Below are 18,260 nucleotides of genomic sequence, written 5' to 3'. Positions count from 1 at the left end.
CTATGAAGGCCAGAAGATCCTGGACTGATGTCATACAGACCCTAAGAGAACACAAATGCCAGCCCAGGTTACTGTATCCAGCAAAACTCTCAATTAACATTGATGGAGAAACCAAGATATTCCATGACAAAACCAAATTTACACAATATCTTTCTACAAATCCAGCACTACAAAGGATAATAAATGGTAAAGCCCAACATAAGGAGGCAAGCTATACCCTAGAAGAAGCAAGAAACTAATCGTCTCGGCAACAAAACAAAGAGAATGAAAGCACACAAACATAACCTCACATCCAAATATGAATATAAAGGGAAGCAATAATCACTATTCCTTAATATCTCTCAATATCAATGGCCTCAACTCCCCAATAAAAAGACATAGATTAACAAACTGGATACGCAATGAGGACCCTGCATTCTGCTGCCTACAGGAAACACACCTCAGAGACAAAGACAGACACTACCTCAGAGTGAAAGGCTGGAAAACAACTTTCCAAGCAAATGGTCAGAAGAAGCAAGCTGGAGTAGCCATTCTAATATCAAATAAAATCAATTTCCAACTAAAAGTCATCAAAAAAGATAAGGAAGGACACTTCATATTCATCAAAGGAAAAATCCACCAAGATGAACTCTCAATCCTAAATATCTATGCCCCAAATGCAAGGGCACCTACATACGTAAAAGAAACCTTACTAAAGCTCAAAACACACATTGCACCTCACACAATAATAGTGGGAGACTTCAACACCCCACTCTCATCAATGGACAGATCATGGAAACAGAAATTAAACAGTGATGTCGACAGACTAAGAGAAGTCATGAGCCAAATGGACTTAACGGATATTTATAGAACATTCTATCCTAAAGCAAAAGGATATACCTTCTTCTCAGCTCCTCATGGTACTTTCTCCAAAATTGACCATATAATTGGTCAAAAAATGGGCCTCAACAGGTACAGAAAGATAGAGATAATCCCATGCATGCTATCGGACCACCACGGCCTAAAACTGGTCTTCAATAACAATAAGGGAAGAATGCCCACATATACGTGGAAATTGAACAATGCTCTACTCAATGATAACCTGGTCAAGGAAGAAATAAAGAAAGAAATTAAAAACTTTTTAGAATTTAATGAAAATGAAGATACAACATACCCAAACTTATGGGACACAATGAAAGCTGTGCTAAGAGGAAAACTCATAGCTCTGAGTGCCTGCAGAAAGAAACAGGAAAGAGCATATGTCAGCAGCTTGACAGCACACCTAAAAGCTCTAGAACAAAAAGAAGCAAATACACCCAGGAGGAGTAGAAGGCAGGAAATAATCAAACTCAGAGCTGAAATCAACCAAGTAGAAACAAAAAGGACCAGAGAAAGAATCAACAGAACCAAAAGTTGGTTCTTTGAGAAAATCAACAAGATAGATAAACCCTTAGCCAGACTAACGAGAGGACACAGAGAGTGCGTCCAAATTAACAAAATTAGAAATGAAAAGGGAGACATAACTACAGATTCAGAGGAAATTCAAAAAATCATCAGATCTTACTATAAAAACCTATATTCAACAAAATTTGAAAATCTTCAGGAAATGGACAATTTCCTAGACAGATACCAGGTATCGAAGTTAAATCAGGAACAGATAAACCAGTTAAACAACCCCATAACTCCTAAGGAAATAGAAGCAGTCATTAAAGGTCTTCCAACCAAAAAGAGCCCAGGTCCAGACGGGTTTAGTGCAGAATTCTATCAAACCTTCATAGAAGACCTCATACCAATATTATCCAAACTATTCCACAAAATTGAAACATTGAGCAATACCGAATTCCTTCTACGAAGCCACAATTACTCTTATACCTAAACCACACAAAGACACAACAAAGAATGAGAACTTCAGACCAATTTCCCTTATGAATATCGACGCAAAAATACTCAATAAAATTCTGGCAAACCGAATTCAAGAGCACATCAAAACAATCATCCACCATGATCAAGTAGGCTTCATCCCAGGCATGCAGGGATGGTTTAATATACGGAAAACCATCAACGTGATCCATCATATAAACAAACTGAAAGAACAAAACCACATGATCATTTCATTAGATGCTGAGAAAGCATTTGACAAAATTCAACACCCCTTCATGATAAAAGTCCTGGAAAGAATAGGAATTCAAGGCCCATACCTAAACATAGTAAAAGCCATATACAGCAAACCAGTTGCTAACATTAAACTAAATGGAGAGAAACTCGAAGCAATCCCACTAAAATCAGGGACTAGACAAGGCTGCCCACTCTCTCCCTACTTATTCAATATAGTTCTTGAAGTTCTAGCCAGAGCAATCAGACAACAAAAGGAGATCAAGGGGATACAGATCGGAAAAGAAGAAGTCAAAATATCACTATTTGCAGATGACATGATAGTATATTTAAGTGATCCCAAAAGTTCCACCAGAGAACTACTAAAGCTGATAAACAACTTCAGCAAAGTGGCTGGGTATAAAATTAACTCAAATAAATCAGTTGCCTTCCTCTATACAAAAGAGAAACAAGCCGAGAAAGAAATTAGGGAAACGACAACCTTCATAATAGACCCAAATAATATAAAGTACCTCGGTGTGACTTTAACCAAGCAAGTAAAAGATCTGTACAATAAGAACTTCAAGACACTGAGGAAAGAAATTGAAGAAGACCTCAGAAGATGGAAAGATCTCCCATGCTCATGGATTGGCAGGATTAATATAGTAAAAATGGCCATTTTACCAAAAGCAATCTACAGATTCAATGCAATCCCCATCAAAATACCAATCCAATTCTTCAAAGAGTTAGACAGAACAATTTGCAAATTCATCTGGAATAACAAAAAACCCAGGATAGCTAAAGCTATCCTCAACAATAAAAGGACTTCAGGGGGAATCACTATCCCTGAACTCAAGCAGTATTACAGAGCAATAGTGATAAAAACTGCATGGTATTGGTACAGAGACAGACAGATAGACCAATGGAATAGAATTGAAGACCCAGAAATGAACCCACACACCTATGGTCACTTGATTTTTGACAAAGGAGCCAAAACCATCCAATGGAAAAAAGATAGCATTTTCAGCAAATGGTGCTGGTTCAACTGGAGGGCAACATGTAGAAGAATGCAGATCGAACCATGCTTATCACCCTGTACAAAGCTTAAGTCCAAGTGGATCAAGGACCTCCACATCAAACCAGACACACTCAAACTAATAGAAGAAAAACTAGGGAAGCATCTGGAACACATGGGCACTGGAAAAAATTTCCTGAACAAAACACCAATGGCTTATGCTCTAAGATCAAGAATCGACAAATGGGATCTCATAAAACTGCAAAGCTTCTGTAAGGCAAAGGACACGGTGGTTAGGACAAAACGGCAACCAACAGATTGGGAAAAGATCTTTACCAATCCTACAACAGATAGAGGCCTTATATCCAAAATATACAAAGAACTCAAGAAGTTAGACCGCAGGGAAACAAATAACCCTATTAAAAAATGGGGTTCAGAGCTAAACAAAGAATTCACAGCTGAGGAATGCCGAATGGCTGAGAAACACCTAAAGAAATGTTCAACATCTTTAGTCATAAGGGAAATGCAAATCAAAACAACCCTGAGATTTCACCTCACACCAGTGAGAATGGCTAAGATCAAAAACTCAGGTGACAGCAGATGCTGGCGAAAATGTGGAGAAAGAGGAACACTCCTCCATTGTTGGTGGGATTGCAGACTGGTAAAACCACTCTGGAAATCAGTCTGGAGGTTCCTCAGAAAATTGGACATTGAACTGCCTGAGGATCCAGCTATACCTCTCTTGGGCATATACCCAAAAGATGCCTCAACATATAAAAGAGACACGTGCTCCACTATGTTCATCGCAGCCTTATTTATAATAGCCAGAAAATGGAAAGAACCCAGATGCCCTTCAACAGAGGAATGGATACAGAAAATGTGGTACATCTACACAATGGAATATTACTCAGCTATCAAAAACAACGAGTCTATGAAATTCGTAGGCAAATGGTTGGAACTGGAAAATATCATCCTGAGTGAGCTAACCCAATCACAGAAAGACATACATGGTATGCACTCATTGATAAGTGGCTATTAGCCCAAATGCTTGAATTACCCTAGATCCCTAGAACAAACGAAACTCAAGACGGATGATCAAAATGTGAATGCTTCACTCCTTCTTTAAATGAGGAAAAAGAATACCCTTGGCTGGGAAGGGAGAGGCAAAGATTAAAACAGAGACTGAAGGAACACCCATTCAGAGCCTGCCCCACATGTGGCCCATACATATACAGCCACCCAATTGGACAAGATGGATGAAGCAAAGAAGTGCAGACCGACAGGAGCCGGATGTAGATCGCTCCTGAGAGACACAGCCAGAATACAGCAAATACAGAGGCGAATGCCAGCAGCAAACCACTGAGCTGAGAATAGGTCCCCCGTTGAAGGAATCAGAGAAAGAACTGGAAGAGCTTGAAGGGGCTCGTGACCCCAAAAGTACAACAATGTCAAGCAACCAGAGCTTCCAGGGACTAAGCCACTACCTAAAGACTATATATGGACTGACCCTGGACTCTGACCCCATAGGTAGCAATGAATATCCTAGTAAGAGCACCAGTGGAAGGGGAAGCCCTGGGTCCTGCTAAGACTGAACCCCCAGTGAACTAGACTATGGGGGGAGGGCGGCAATGGGGGGAGGGTTGGGAGGGGAACACCCATAAGGAAGGGGAGGGGGGAGGGGGATTTTGCCCGGAAACCGGGAAAGGGAATAACACTTGAAATGTATATAAGAAATACTCAAGTTAATAAAAAAATAAAATAAAAGAAAAAAAAAATTAACATCATGAAATTTGCAGGCAAATGGATGGAACTGAAAAAATCATCATGAATGAGGTTACCCAGACACTGAAAGACAAGTATATTATATACTCACTTACATGTTGATATCAGCAGTAAAGTAAAGAATAATCACGCTACAATCCACAGAACCAGAAGGACTAAGTTAACAAGGATGTCACAAGAGAGACTCACTAATATCCCTGGAAAGGAGAAAAAGAGTAGAGTAGAGTTGAAAGGGACAGACTAGACTAGACTAGACTAGACTAGACTAGACTAGACTAGACTAGATATTGTCAGTAGACTATGGCTGGTAGAGACAGGCAGAGGAAGGATCAGGTTGGAGAGGGATGAAGAAGAATGAATTAGAGGGCATCTCAGGGACAAGCTAGAAACTTGGTGCACTGGAAACTCGCGACTTGTCTAAGTTCAGATCTATGCCTCTAGAAGGAGCCTGCATCTGGCACTGCCTGGAGTGCCAGGAACCAGAGTCTGGATAGCCTCGTGACCTAGAATAGAACCAAATACCAAAAATTCAATGAAAATTTCCTAATTATGTTCTGCCTTACTTGTAGAAGGAGTCTAGCATAATTGTCATCCGAGAGACTTCATTTAACAACTGATATGAACAGATGCAAAAATCCATGGACAAACATTAGATGGAGCTCAGAATAGGCTGCAGAAGATGGTGAGGAAAATGGCAAAGGGGTAAAGGTCACCATTAGCAAACCCCAAAAAACTAACCTGTGCTCAAAGAGACTGAACAATCAGGGTGTCTTTACAGATCTGACATAGGCCCTCTGCATATATGTTAGAGTTGTGTAGATTGGTCCTCTTCTAGAATTCCTAACAGTGGGAGTGGGTGCTGTCTCTAACTGTTTTGTCTGCTTTTGTGACCCTTTTCCCCTACTGGGTTGCTTCACACAACCTTAATATGAGAGGACGTGCCTAGGCTTGTTGAACTTGATATATTATGTTTAGTTGCTCTCTCCCTAAGAGGCCCACTCATTTCTGAAAGGAGAGGAAGAAAAGTGGATGAGGTGCAGGGAGAGGAACCAGCATGAAAGGAGGGAGGAAAAATATATGAGAGAAGAATAAATTTTAAAAATTAACATAATAATGAGAGGTATAAACTTACGGAAAACTATACATACTATTTATACAGCAATACTATGATAACAATTGTGATGAAAGATTGTTTTTCACTGCTGTGCCTATTGGTAATGTATATATGTAACAGTTAAAAACTCTCAAACATAAATAATCCCAATGAAATCACAGAGAGAGAGAGAGAGAGAGAGAGAGAGAGAGAGAGAGAGAAGAGAGAGAGAGGAGGAGGAGGAGGCCATGAATACATAAAAATAAAGAACATTGAAGTAGTTGAGAAGTAAACAAGAAAAGAAAAGGTAAGAGAGGATAATGAGATAAATATACTTGAAATATCCTGCACATATGCACATAATGGTGTCATGGTTAAACTTGTTTTGTATAATTAGTATATGCTAATTGATAAATAAATAAATGGAAGTGCTTATGGAGAACTTGGTGTCATTATGACCTTTTGCTCAAGCTCAGCTAGTAATCCTGTCACCAAAGCATCTCCTGATGGCATAGCACACAATGAAGGAATACAGTGGTAAATGGAATATTAGAAGGGGTAAAGATTCATTCTACAGGTGTTTCTCACGGTAGATTTTATAAAAGAATGCACTCCATGTCACCTTTACATTATGCTTCTTCATTTGATAAATGTACTGTTCTTTCATTATTCATAAAAGCTTTAGTCTACAAGAGGAGGCGGGGAAAACAGTTTAATACTTATACCTACAAATATAATAAGATAGAGTAAGGTTTGTAAGCACTATCTAGCTTTGAAAATACTCTCATTTACTTGAATCCCTTTTCTTCACTTGTAAAGTGACAGTAATTATATCTGTTCAGAGATAGTACAGGAAGCAGTTACATCCTTAATATAAAACAGGTTTGTAAACATGTTACTCCTCTGAAGTGGGTAATATAAGAACCAGCTTCTTCTAGCATGATTGTAAGAAACACACACACACACACACACACACACACACACGCACGCACACACAAACACCAACAACCCCCCCCAAATCAATCATTAAATCCTTTAAAAAGTAGAATACATTTTTTTTATTTATTGATCTTATTCACAATGAAGGAAAGCTATAAACCTCAGGGCTAGTCATTGGAGACAGTAGGATTTGATCAAAGCATGGGAAATCCGGGCTGGAAAAAGAGGAACATAGGAGACAGAGTGTCCCTGAGCCCATCACTGCAGGGATAAAATTTCAATACATAGAAATGTCATCTCTTTGATTCTGTAAGTGTTCTGAATCTCTGACATATCAATAAATACATATACAGTTATTCATTTTGGATATTTAGAGATTCTGGAGTATCCACTCTTGCTGTTGTCTTATGCCATAGTGATTGTACTGAAAATGTTCATTCCACAACAATGTTTCAGATGTATTATTTTATTTCTATATGCATATTTGAGAAAAAAATTTTCATACCCATGACCATTATAAGGAATGACATTTAAGGAATTTTTTAAAGGAAAAATTATAGCATTTACCTTTCACTGATGACAGATTTCTCAATGAACTCCTTTACTTAAAAGAAAATATTACTCCTGGGAATATAACCAAAAGATGCTCTAACATATAACAAGGACACTTGCTCCATTATGTTCATAGCAGCCTTATTTATAATAGCCAGAAGCTGAAACAACCAGATGTTCTTCATAGGAAGAGTGGATACACAATAGAGTACTATTGAGCTATTAAAAATGATGACTTCATAAAATTTCTAGGCAAATGGATGGAACAAGAAAATATCAACCTGAGTGAGGTAGCCCAGACCCAAAAAGTCATACATGATATGTACTCACTGATAAGTGGAAATTACCCCCAAGGTTCAGAATACCCATGATACAACTCACATACCACATGAAGCTTAACATGGACAAAGTGTGGATGCCTCAAACCCACTTAAAAGGGGGAAGAAAATAACCATGGGAAGCAGAGGGAGGGAAGGACCTGAGTGGAAGAGGGTAGAGAGAAGGAAAAAAGGGGGAGTGCCAAACCAAGTATGGGAAGAGACAGGAGAGAACTCTAAAGGGATAGGAGAATGAATAAGAATAAATAGCAATGGGGGTTGGGAAACTTGGAGAACCACTAGAAAGTCCCAGACACCAGGGATATGAGAGGATCCCAGGGCACAATGGGAATGACGTTAGCCAACAAAGAGAAGATACAAGCTGTAGAGACCACCTCTAGTATGTAGACATGACCACCAGTGGAGAGAGAGGGCCGGACACCCAGACATCTAAAATTTTTAGCCCAGAATTGTCCTTGTCTAAAGGAAATGCAGGAACAAAAATGGAGCAAATGCTGAAGGAGCAGCCAGAGACTGCCTCACCATGAGATTTTTTTCCATCCACAGACACCAAACACTGACACTATTGCTGATGTCAAGATGTCCTCACAGATAATAGCCTGGTATGGCTGCCCTCTGAGAGGCTATGCCAGTACCTAACTAAAACAGATGCAGATACTCACAGCACAGCCAACCTTTGGACTGAGCCTGGGGACCCCAGTGGAAGAGTCAGGGGAAGGGATGAAGTAGCTGAAGGGGATTATAACCCCACAAGAAGAACACCAGTATCAATTAACTGGATCCCTCAGAGCTCTCAGGGACGAAACCACCAACCAAAGAGTATACATGGGTAGGTCCATGGTTCCTACTACATATGTAGCAGAAAACTGCCTCATCTGTCATTAGTGGGAGGGGGGGCCCTTGGTTCTGTGGAGTCTTAAATGCTCCAGAAAGGGGGAGGCTAGAGGGGGTGAAGCTGGAGTGGGTGGTTGTATGGGGAAGCACCCTCTTAATGGCAAAGAGGAGGGGGTATGGTGAGTTGTTCATGGAGGGGAGACCAGGAAGGGGGATAACATTTGAAATGTAAACAAACAAAATGATGAATAAATAAAAAGAAAAGTAAAAAGAAATGTTCAGCATGCTTAGGTAGATAAATTAGCTCCCAGAGGCTGAGGGCTTTTAAATATAACTCCAATTGTCTATTTGGTATATCCAACTATGAATTGCTAGTCAGGAAGCCTCCAAAGGCTCCCCAAAGAACATAGGCTACTACCATTGTTCCTTAATCTTCTCCTAGAAACACATGGTAACAATGTATCACTGAAGTGATAACATACTTCAGATAAAAGATAGAGCAAAATCAAACTGTAACTGAACTGAAAGTGTCATGTCTGCTTTTTTACATGTGTAGTGGTGAAAATATTCTATAGAGGTCACAGTTGAAAATAGACCTTCAGCCATTTACCCAACAGTTGCCGCTTCATGCTATAATACCAATCTTTCAGGCAATTAGTGCCGACTGTTAAAATGATTCTGAGTCTGTGAGGATGGGCAACCAATTATTTTCTGAATGGATCTGAGTCGCTTTCAATTGTAAGAAATTATGGTACTGTAAACTTTGTCAAAATATTACTATTATGGAATTTTTAGGTCCTACTGGGAAAACTTTTTTTATTTGCCTAATAGATTGTTGTCAAGCTGCCTTCTAAATATTTTTATCTGTATAACTAAAATAGAACAACATAGTTAATGCTGCTCTAAGCCTGGGTCATTGAAGACTCTTTTGGTAGAATTAGTTAATACAGATACACATGATTAATCAAAACTCTGCGAATAAGTGACTGCTGAATGTTCAGCCTTAAACGCGCACGCGCGCGCGCGCGCGCGCGCGCGTGCACACACACACACACACACACACACGAGAGACAGAGAGACACGGAGAGAGAGAGGAGGGAGGGAGGAAGGAAGGAAGGGAGAGAGAGGGGGAAGGGAGGGAAGGAAGGAGGAGGGAAGGAGAGATGGAGTGGGAGGGAGGGAGAGAGCAGGAGTTAGGGAGAGAGAAGGGAGGAGGGAGAGAGGAAGGGAGGGAGAGAGGAGGGGGAGGGAAGAGGAAGGGAGGGAGAGAGAGGAGGGAGAGGGAAGAGGAAGGGAGGGAAAGAGGGAGGAGGGAGGGAGAGAGAGAGAGAGAGAGAGAGACCATCCCTTTAAATTCAGGAACATCTAGGAAGAAAGGTAGGAAAGGATATGAGAAGTCAGAAGGTGGAGAGAAGCTCTATGAACATCTACCTTCTGGATATGAAAAAATCACTGCATCCATTAGCACACAGCAGCTGCAGCTGGTGTCACAACACTTGCACACAAACACCTGATTGGCCTCGTGCACGTTCAATGTTTCATTTTCCAAAAGGAAAGACTGAATGTTCTTTAGAGATTTTATCTCTAGGTTCTCCAAAATATAAACCTAGTGAAATCAGAGAGTACTCAAAAGAAGATTTAACTTCTAATTAACACTAGAGCATAACAAGACAGTCACATGCTCATCCATTTTCACTTGGGCTTATTGTCCTTTCTCTGACTTTTTAAACAAACATGTCAATGTTACTGCAAAGTAGTATGTTTGTAACATGAGTTGGAAAGCAATTCCAATGTGTCTGTCAAGAATTAGGGATTTGTAAAAATTGACAAATCTGAACTACAGAAAAGGATTGAAAAAAATAATACATAGATTTGCATAGAATTGTTTCTGTTTTTGTCTTAATATAAAAGTATTATCAGAAGAATGCAAAAGAAGTAGGCAAGAAATCCAACTCATGTATGCTTTTCTTATAAAACCTTAATTTTAACACCACAGAGAAAATCTGACATAAAAGGTAATTAGGTCAATGGGACTTCCACGTCAGGTGGGTTGTTTGGGGGATATTTCATCAAATCCTCTGAGGGGTGCATCTGATAGAGGTGTCTCAGAAGCACCCTCCAAGCTGAGAGTGATAAAACCAAGATGTCTGCTGCTAGAAGTATGTTATTTCCCCCTGGGGATGGGTGGGGGATTTGCCTTCAGATAAGTTGGGGCTTGGGAGGTAGCCAGGGATCGAGTACTTCCATTGTGTTCTCCTGCCAGATTGCTCAGTATTTTATTATTGTGGTCCAAGGCCTGACAAGTTTGCTATTACTGTCATCGCTGCTTCCTCTCTGTTCTGAGGGCAGTGAGGTTCCCCTGTTTAAGCTTCTCCCTACCACAAATAAAAACTATCAAATGGATTTTAAAACCTCTGTGGTCAAACCTTTTTCAAATGCTTCCCCTATCAGTCTGTCTTTAGATACAATTTGTCTGCTTATTTATTTATTGCTTTCATGCATTACTCTACTTGGTCTCCAACATTTTTAAATTACCTAAATATTTTAATATCATTAAAGCTGGCTAAAGAGCTTACAAAAAATATGTAAGGATTCTTGCAGACATTCTTCTTGCACAAAACACTCCCTTTGGTTATGAGGTTGAAGTGTGAAAATATAACAACTATAATTTTTTCACTTGCAAAATAATTCATTTTTTCAGTAAACATCACCAGAGCACATGGCTTAATAAGGTGAAATGTACAAACAATTCAGAAATGAGATGTAACCAATAATGTACATCACACATGCGACAGTAGTTGCTTTGTTTATATTGACTAGTTTCCCTTTTTTAAATAATACTGGACATTTCATTTCAAAAGGTCAAATAAATGCCTCAAAATGACAGTGCATTGTGTTTTGAGTAACATAATTGGCACGGAAACTAAGTCAAAATGAGTTTTTGTTGATTATACTTATTTTTAAAAGATCAAGGGTAGTTACCTAGAAGTTTTAAAGATACAGCATTGCTTTCGCCAAGATGGCACCGAAAGCAAAGAAAGGTCCTGTCCCGCAAAGCTGAAGCCAAAGAGAAGGTCTTGAAAGCTAAGAAGGCAGTGACAAAAGGTGTCCACAGTCACAAAAGTAAGGTCCGAACATCACCCACTTTCTGGTGGCCCAAGACCCTGTGGCTCCGGAGGCATCCAATATATCCTCGAAAGGGTGCACCCATGAGAAACAAGCTTGACCACTATGCTATTATCAAATTCCCACTGACCACTGAGTCAGCCATGAAGAAAATAGAGCACAACAACACACTTGTGTTCATTGCGGATGTCAAGGCCAACAAGCACCAGATCAAAGAGGAGGCCCTGAAGAAACTCTATGACATTGAAGTGGCCAAAGTCACTGATGGAGAGAAGGTGTGTGTTCGCTTGGCTCCTGATTATGATGCCCTAGATGTTGCCAATGAGATTGGGATCATCGAAAGTGAGTTCAGATGGCTAATTCTAAATATACAGGTCTTTTTCACCATAAAAAAAAGATATAGTATTGATGATCTGACTAACTGCTATTTCACTGCTGTACAATTTGATCAGTCTGCCAAATTTGTCATACAATTTGTGCATATATTAAATAGATACATTAATATTTGTAATAGTATGTCCATAAGAGTATTATAAATAATAAATGATAAAGCATGAGTAAATTAACTCTATTGCTCAATTTCTACAGATAATAAACAGTAGATATAACATATGTTAATAATTGCAAAATAATATAATAAGAAAACATATTTCATTTAAGTATACCCCCACAGATTTAGCTTAATTTAGGTATGGCCTGAAGTAAACAACATGGTTACCAAAAAGTAACAATTTATTAAAACTTAGTATGAAAGGAAATTTTTCTGAAATATATCTCAGATTCTGCTAAACAACCATGAATGCAATCTGAATTGATGTTATCAATGTCTAAGTTGAGTATGGTGTTTCTTTCATGATCCTTCTTTTGTTCTGTCTTTGTGTACCTCTTCAAGCAAAGAAATGTCTAGCAGTTAAGAACATAGATGTCTACAACCACACTGTGCTCCTTCTACCTTGTGCCCTCAAATTGCTGGGCAGTCTCAAGAGAAATATCTGCTGTCTTTGTCAAAGAGCATCAACTGAATTGGATTTCCGGAGATATACATCCAAATGAAGAAAATATTTAGAATATCATGTGCCATAAAGTAAGATGTTAATTCATATTTCCTATAAAGTAAAAACCAGAGCCTTTTCAGTGATGCATACTCATAACCCAACTTCCAGGAAGCTGAAGTGGAAGGACTGAGATTTATATTCCCAATTTAGAGGTATATAGTGAGACCTAAGGTGAACAAATAAGAAATCAATACATATAAATCCAGAATTTCCTCAAACTTTGATATTATATAGTCACATGACTTACATCATGCCCTTAACCTTTTACACTTTTACATTTTTTTAAAAACTTATTTTCTGTATCATTCTCTCTTGCCACTATTTTCTTGAAACTGGAAGAGAATTATTAGGGATGATTTTCTTCCATATACCTCATACATGAATTACAGTCTCTGGCATATATAGACATGCTATATCATTACTTTGCTATGACTTAGACGCAATCAGACTCCTGTTTAAAACCTAAGTTTCATGAGCATCAAATATGACATTGGGACAATAAAATGCTGTTTCCTTCTGTCTGTGGATCTAATTAAGTAATATGGAGATGAGAGAAAGAATGGTTAGCTATAACCAGATTTATTGAAAAGTTCTTTTTATTTCTTATGTTCCCATGGATCTTCACTGTTATCCAACTTGATTTTGACCATTTTCCTTTGTGCATCTTAGCAAATCCTATCTGACTTGAATTGGAATTTTGTATTCGTTGAGAATAGAGGCTACCTCAAACAAATCTAGAGACATACAAGACAAAGAGGTTGTTGTTGGGGAAAGTTATTAACATGTGGGTAATATTCAACTCATACAAATTCATACTTATAAATAAGTTTCAGCATCAAAACTCTACTAGCCTATTTTCCATGGTCGTTCAGAATTTGATCTAGTCATTTCGTCATTGAACTTACTTGCACATCCTTGGTGACCCATTTCTCATTTTCTGTTCAAATACATTTTGAAATATATCAAGTTATATCACTCATTATGCTCAGAATAAAGCTGCTGATACAAACCTCTATGCAAGCTTTCAAAAACCAAAACACAAACCAAAAACAGCCCAAGTTCCTCAAAATCCTGTCATAGAATACATAGCCATGTGAACATACTGCAACTGCAGTGGCAGTGTACCATTTTCATATCATGTGCCAACTTATCTTCATAAATGATATAGAACCATTAAAATATAAAATATTTAAAAGTACATATTGATTCTGTATATATATTCTAACTTCTCCTGAGAATTCTAGTGATCTAATAGTAACAGAAGCTTTAGCTCAATAAAGCAATAATTTGATTCACAAGGAACAAGGGAATGAAGAAAAAATAAATAAAGAATTTCAAGATATTTTCATAAATAAGCAGTCAGGCAAGGGGATAGAAAACGCATTGCCATGCAGGAGTAAACTGCATGAGAAGATTCCCCATAAAGGACGATACATTTAAGATGTTAGTTGATTTAACCTTCTAACCTCAATAACATAAGCATGTAAGCAATGGAGAACAGGTATATATAGCTAAAATATACAGTCAATGAGGTCAATGCAAAACTCATATATCAAAACAGTATTAAATTTAGAGACAAATTAATATAGACATCACTTCATTGACACTAGACTCTATAAAAGATTGTCCTACAGAGTTCATAAGATAATCTACATAGGTTTGAAATGGACAGTGTAGCCTTAGCATCTTTCATCTATCTTGTGTACCAGGATAAATGTTTAAATATTTCTAACAGGAAGCAGGGGAAAAATTCCCAAGGAGGAAAATCATGATTCTAGCTGTAAACAAACATCCTCAGTCCATTCTTTCCTTAGTCTTCCTGTAGGAATGGGCATATCTTTCCCATTTGAAAAGAATTCAACTTGAAAACAGAAAGATTATACAGAGGAAAAAATCCAAAGGAAATATGAAACAGGCAGGTAAATAGAAGAAGCTTAACTCCATAGCTTGTCCCTCAAAGGAAGAAGAAGATATTCTGCTAACAAACTAAATAAACGTACTATATGTTTAATAAATAGCTTCTAAACAAGAAAAATCCTTTCCAAACTCAATACAGGGTCACTGAAATTCTATTCTACTAATGAACTTACTAATGGTAGTGACGATATTGAGGGAGTCACAGAAATATCTAAGATTTAGTTTAAAATAATCTTAACATGTTAAATGTTAAAAGTCATTTTACAGGTTTAACAGAAAGTACCTAAAATCTACCTAAAAGAAAAACATCATTTAATAACAGTTTCCACTGTTCTATGCCTGGATAGATGGTCCAGCAGTACAGATCAATGGATGCTCTTCCAGAGACATAGGTTCCATTCTCAGTGGCATCCATGGCATACATTTGTAGCTCCAGCATTAGAGGGATTCAGTACTTTTGTCTGGCTTATGTGGGATTCAGACATTGTACACCTGGTGTACAAATAAATGTACATAATTAAATATTAAATTAAAAAATTAAATTATTTTAAATTAATTAAATTAAACAAAAATTAAATAAATAATTTGAAAAGATATACCTCTGTTGAAAATTCACTATATTTGTTTCAAGAGACTATAGGAATTTGGCAGTGATTATTATTACACAATCATTTACCAGGCTGCCTGGATTAAACACTAATCTCAACACTTACTGCTTAATAGTTGACACAAAAAAGCATTTTATTGTTTACGTTTCTTTGTGCAAAACTAAAACAATATTGTTTTATATTTAATATTGATGATATAAGTCGTCTATGTCAGGTCATTGAGAATATAAAACTATTAAAATAATACATCATTCATTTTAATAGTATTACAGTGTAAGTCCTCAAACACTGGTTAAACATTCTTTTTTATTGTTTTTTTAAATTTACATTTCAAATGTTATTCCCTTCCCCAGTTTCCTGTACATATGCTTATTCTTAAGTACTAAAAAAGTGTGCACACTAAGCAAGAAATATCTAAGGCTGTGATGGAGATTTACTATGCAATATGTTTGCTGTGATATCCTGATGACCTGGATATGCTCCCAGTACCCACATTAAAAATAAGGATCTAAAACTGTTCTTGAAATATAACTTCTAGGGAGGCAGAAACAAGAGAGTCCTGAGGTTTCTGGCCAGACAGACTGGCTGAATCAGCAAGATCAGGTTTTAATGAGACCATGATTAAGAAAAACATGAATGAGGAAAACTTTCAAGTCTGTTTCTGGCCTCCACGTACATGTGTGCACAAGCATGAACAAATCAACACCCGAAAACACACACACACACACACACACACACACACACACACACACACACACACACACATGGAGAAAAATAGAGACAGAGATACAGAGACATACAGAGAGAAACAGAATAGGTCTTGTATAAATTCAAGAAGGAACTCCCCAAACTTGAATTCTCTACCCAGCTAAACTGTCCCAGGTATAGGATTAGTGCAAAGATATGATTGAGGCTTGAACAACATCATTCTATTTCTTTGTTTGAGTTTTTTCTTCTTTTTATCCACAACCTCATTCTTTTAAAGAAATTCCTAGAGGATATGGTTTCCCCAAAACTAGGATTTATGGAAGAAAAAGATACCAGCAGACAATTATAATAAAGTTCATCAAAGGAGTATGACAAAATAAACCTGTAGAATTTATATACACCTGACGTAGAGAAAGCGACATTGACTGATGAATAGATCAGAGGTCTACAGAAAAGAGAAATTACAAAAATGAATAGACAGGAGGGAGAGAGGAAAAGAGGTGTCCAGTTATTGGGGAGGAAGAACAGGAGAGTAGCCTTTTGTGCAAGCAGAATGAATAGAAATATGCAACCTTAGGGAGTAGGAGAAGGGGGAGGGGGCAGTCTCTAGAGAGTAACAGAGACCTGGGAGATAAGAGAATCTCATGGCTCAATGGTAGGGGACTTAGATGAAATACACAACAGTGGGGAGAAGGAACTTGAACCCAACTCTAGTAGAAAGACAGGGTATCAAGTGGACAGATGGAGTTGTCATCCCACAGTCAAAAATTCTGGCACAGAATTGTTTCTGTCTAAAAGAACTGCAGGGACAAATATGGTGAAGAGACTGAGGGAAAGTAGGTCCAATTACTGGGCCAAATTGGGATCCATCTCAAGGGGAGGCTCCAAGGCATAACATCACTATTACTGATGTTATGGTGTGCTTACAGACAGTGTGGCCATTCTTTGAGAGACCCAAAAAGCACCTGACTGAGACAGAAGCAGATACTTAGAAGCAACCATTAAACTGAAGTTGGGGATCCAATTAGGGAAAGGCTAGAAAAAGCTGAGGAGAAGGGCGACCCCATAGGAAGACCAGCAGTCTCAACTAACCTGGTCTCCTGAGATCTCTCCAACACTGAGCCACCGACCAGGCAGCACACAGGAGCTAGTCCAAGACACCCGACGTATATATATAGCAGCAGACTTCATGGTGTGGCCTCAGTGGGAGAAGTACCTTATTATCTAGAGACTAGGGGTCCCAGGGAATGGGTAGGCCTGTTGGGGGAGGGGAAAGTATCCTCTTGGAGACAGAGGGGAGAAGGAAGGGGATGACGAACTGGGAGAGGACAGACTGGGAGGAGAGCAACGACTGAACTGTAAAATAATAAAACTAATTAAAACTTTTTAAAGTGAAAAAAATAGAAATATTAAGTTATTTCATACAAACACCATAATCTGTAGTTATAAACATCATGGGAAAATTAAATAAAATGTTGATGAAATATAAAATGAAAATACAAAATATAAAATTGCAGAGTTGCTAATTTAGAAAAACAATAATATATTTAAAATCTATTACTAGCTCAATTGTGAATTACAAACCATAATAAATTGAATGTTGAATATTTATTTATCAACAATTGATACTTTAAATTTCTTTAGTGAGGGCATAGTGATGGAAACTTTTGAGCTAATATTCTGTATATAACCTAAGAATGCACTAGAAATTTAATATCGGTAAACATGGTGCTAGATAAAACTAAGAAAATACTAAGTGTAAATTGGATGTTGAGGAACATAACAGATAAGGGGGAATATAAATATGGTCTTGAAAGGTTTTGTGAGAGGAACTGAAATTTCAAAATATTTAATCTTAATATAATTATAAAAGGATTTTTTAAAATGTGTCTTTCTAGAACCTGCTGAATCTAGTACAATGATTTTGTACTCCAGAAGTTCTTCAACTCAGCTAAATAATTTATGAATTAGCTATAACCCCTTTTTGTCCAACCAACTCTCAGCTTCCTGCTCTATTATAAATTTCCCTTTCTTTCATTTCAGGACTTTCTCAGAAACTCTCCGACTTATAGCAGAAGTTCTTTCTCATTAATGCTGCTGGCAGAGACACACCAAATACTCCTGATTGATTGAAACCTGATTTGCTAGTCCCTCAACTTTCAAGAACACTAAATTCCTTTGCAAATTAAAAACAAACACAGCTGATCTATCTTATGTTTAATT

General features: G+C 37.9%; 1 pseudogene; it reads left to right on the top strand.

The window, feature by feature from the left end:
- Nucleotides 1–11,642: 11,642 nt before the first annotated feature.
- Nucleotides 11,643–18,109, top strand: Rpl23a-ps15 (ribosomal protein L23a, pseudogene 15; annotated as a pseudogene).
- Nucleotides 18,110–18,260: the final 151 nt, after the last annotated feature.

Source organism: Rattus norvegicus, chromosome 2 (assembly GCF_021556685.1).
Source record: "Rattus norvegicus strain SHRSP/BbbUtx chromosome 2, alternate assembly SHRSP_T2T, whole genome shotgun sequence".
NCBI classification, from domain to species: Eukaryota; Metazoa; Chordata; class Mammalia; order Rodentia; family Muridae; genus Rattus; species Rattus norvegicus.
Note: the sequence above shows the minus strand (reverse complement) of the source record. Positions and strands in the feature narration are given on the sequence as shown.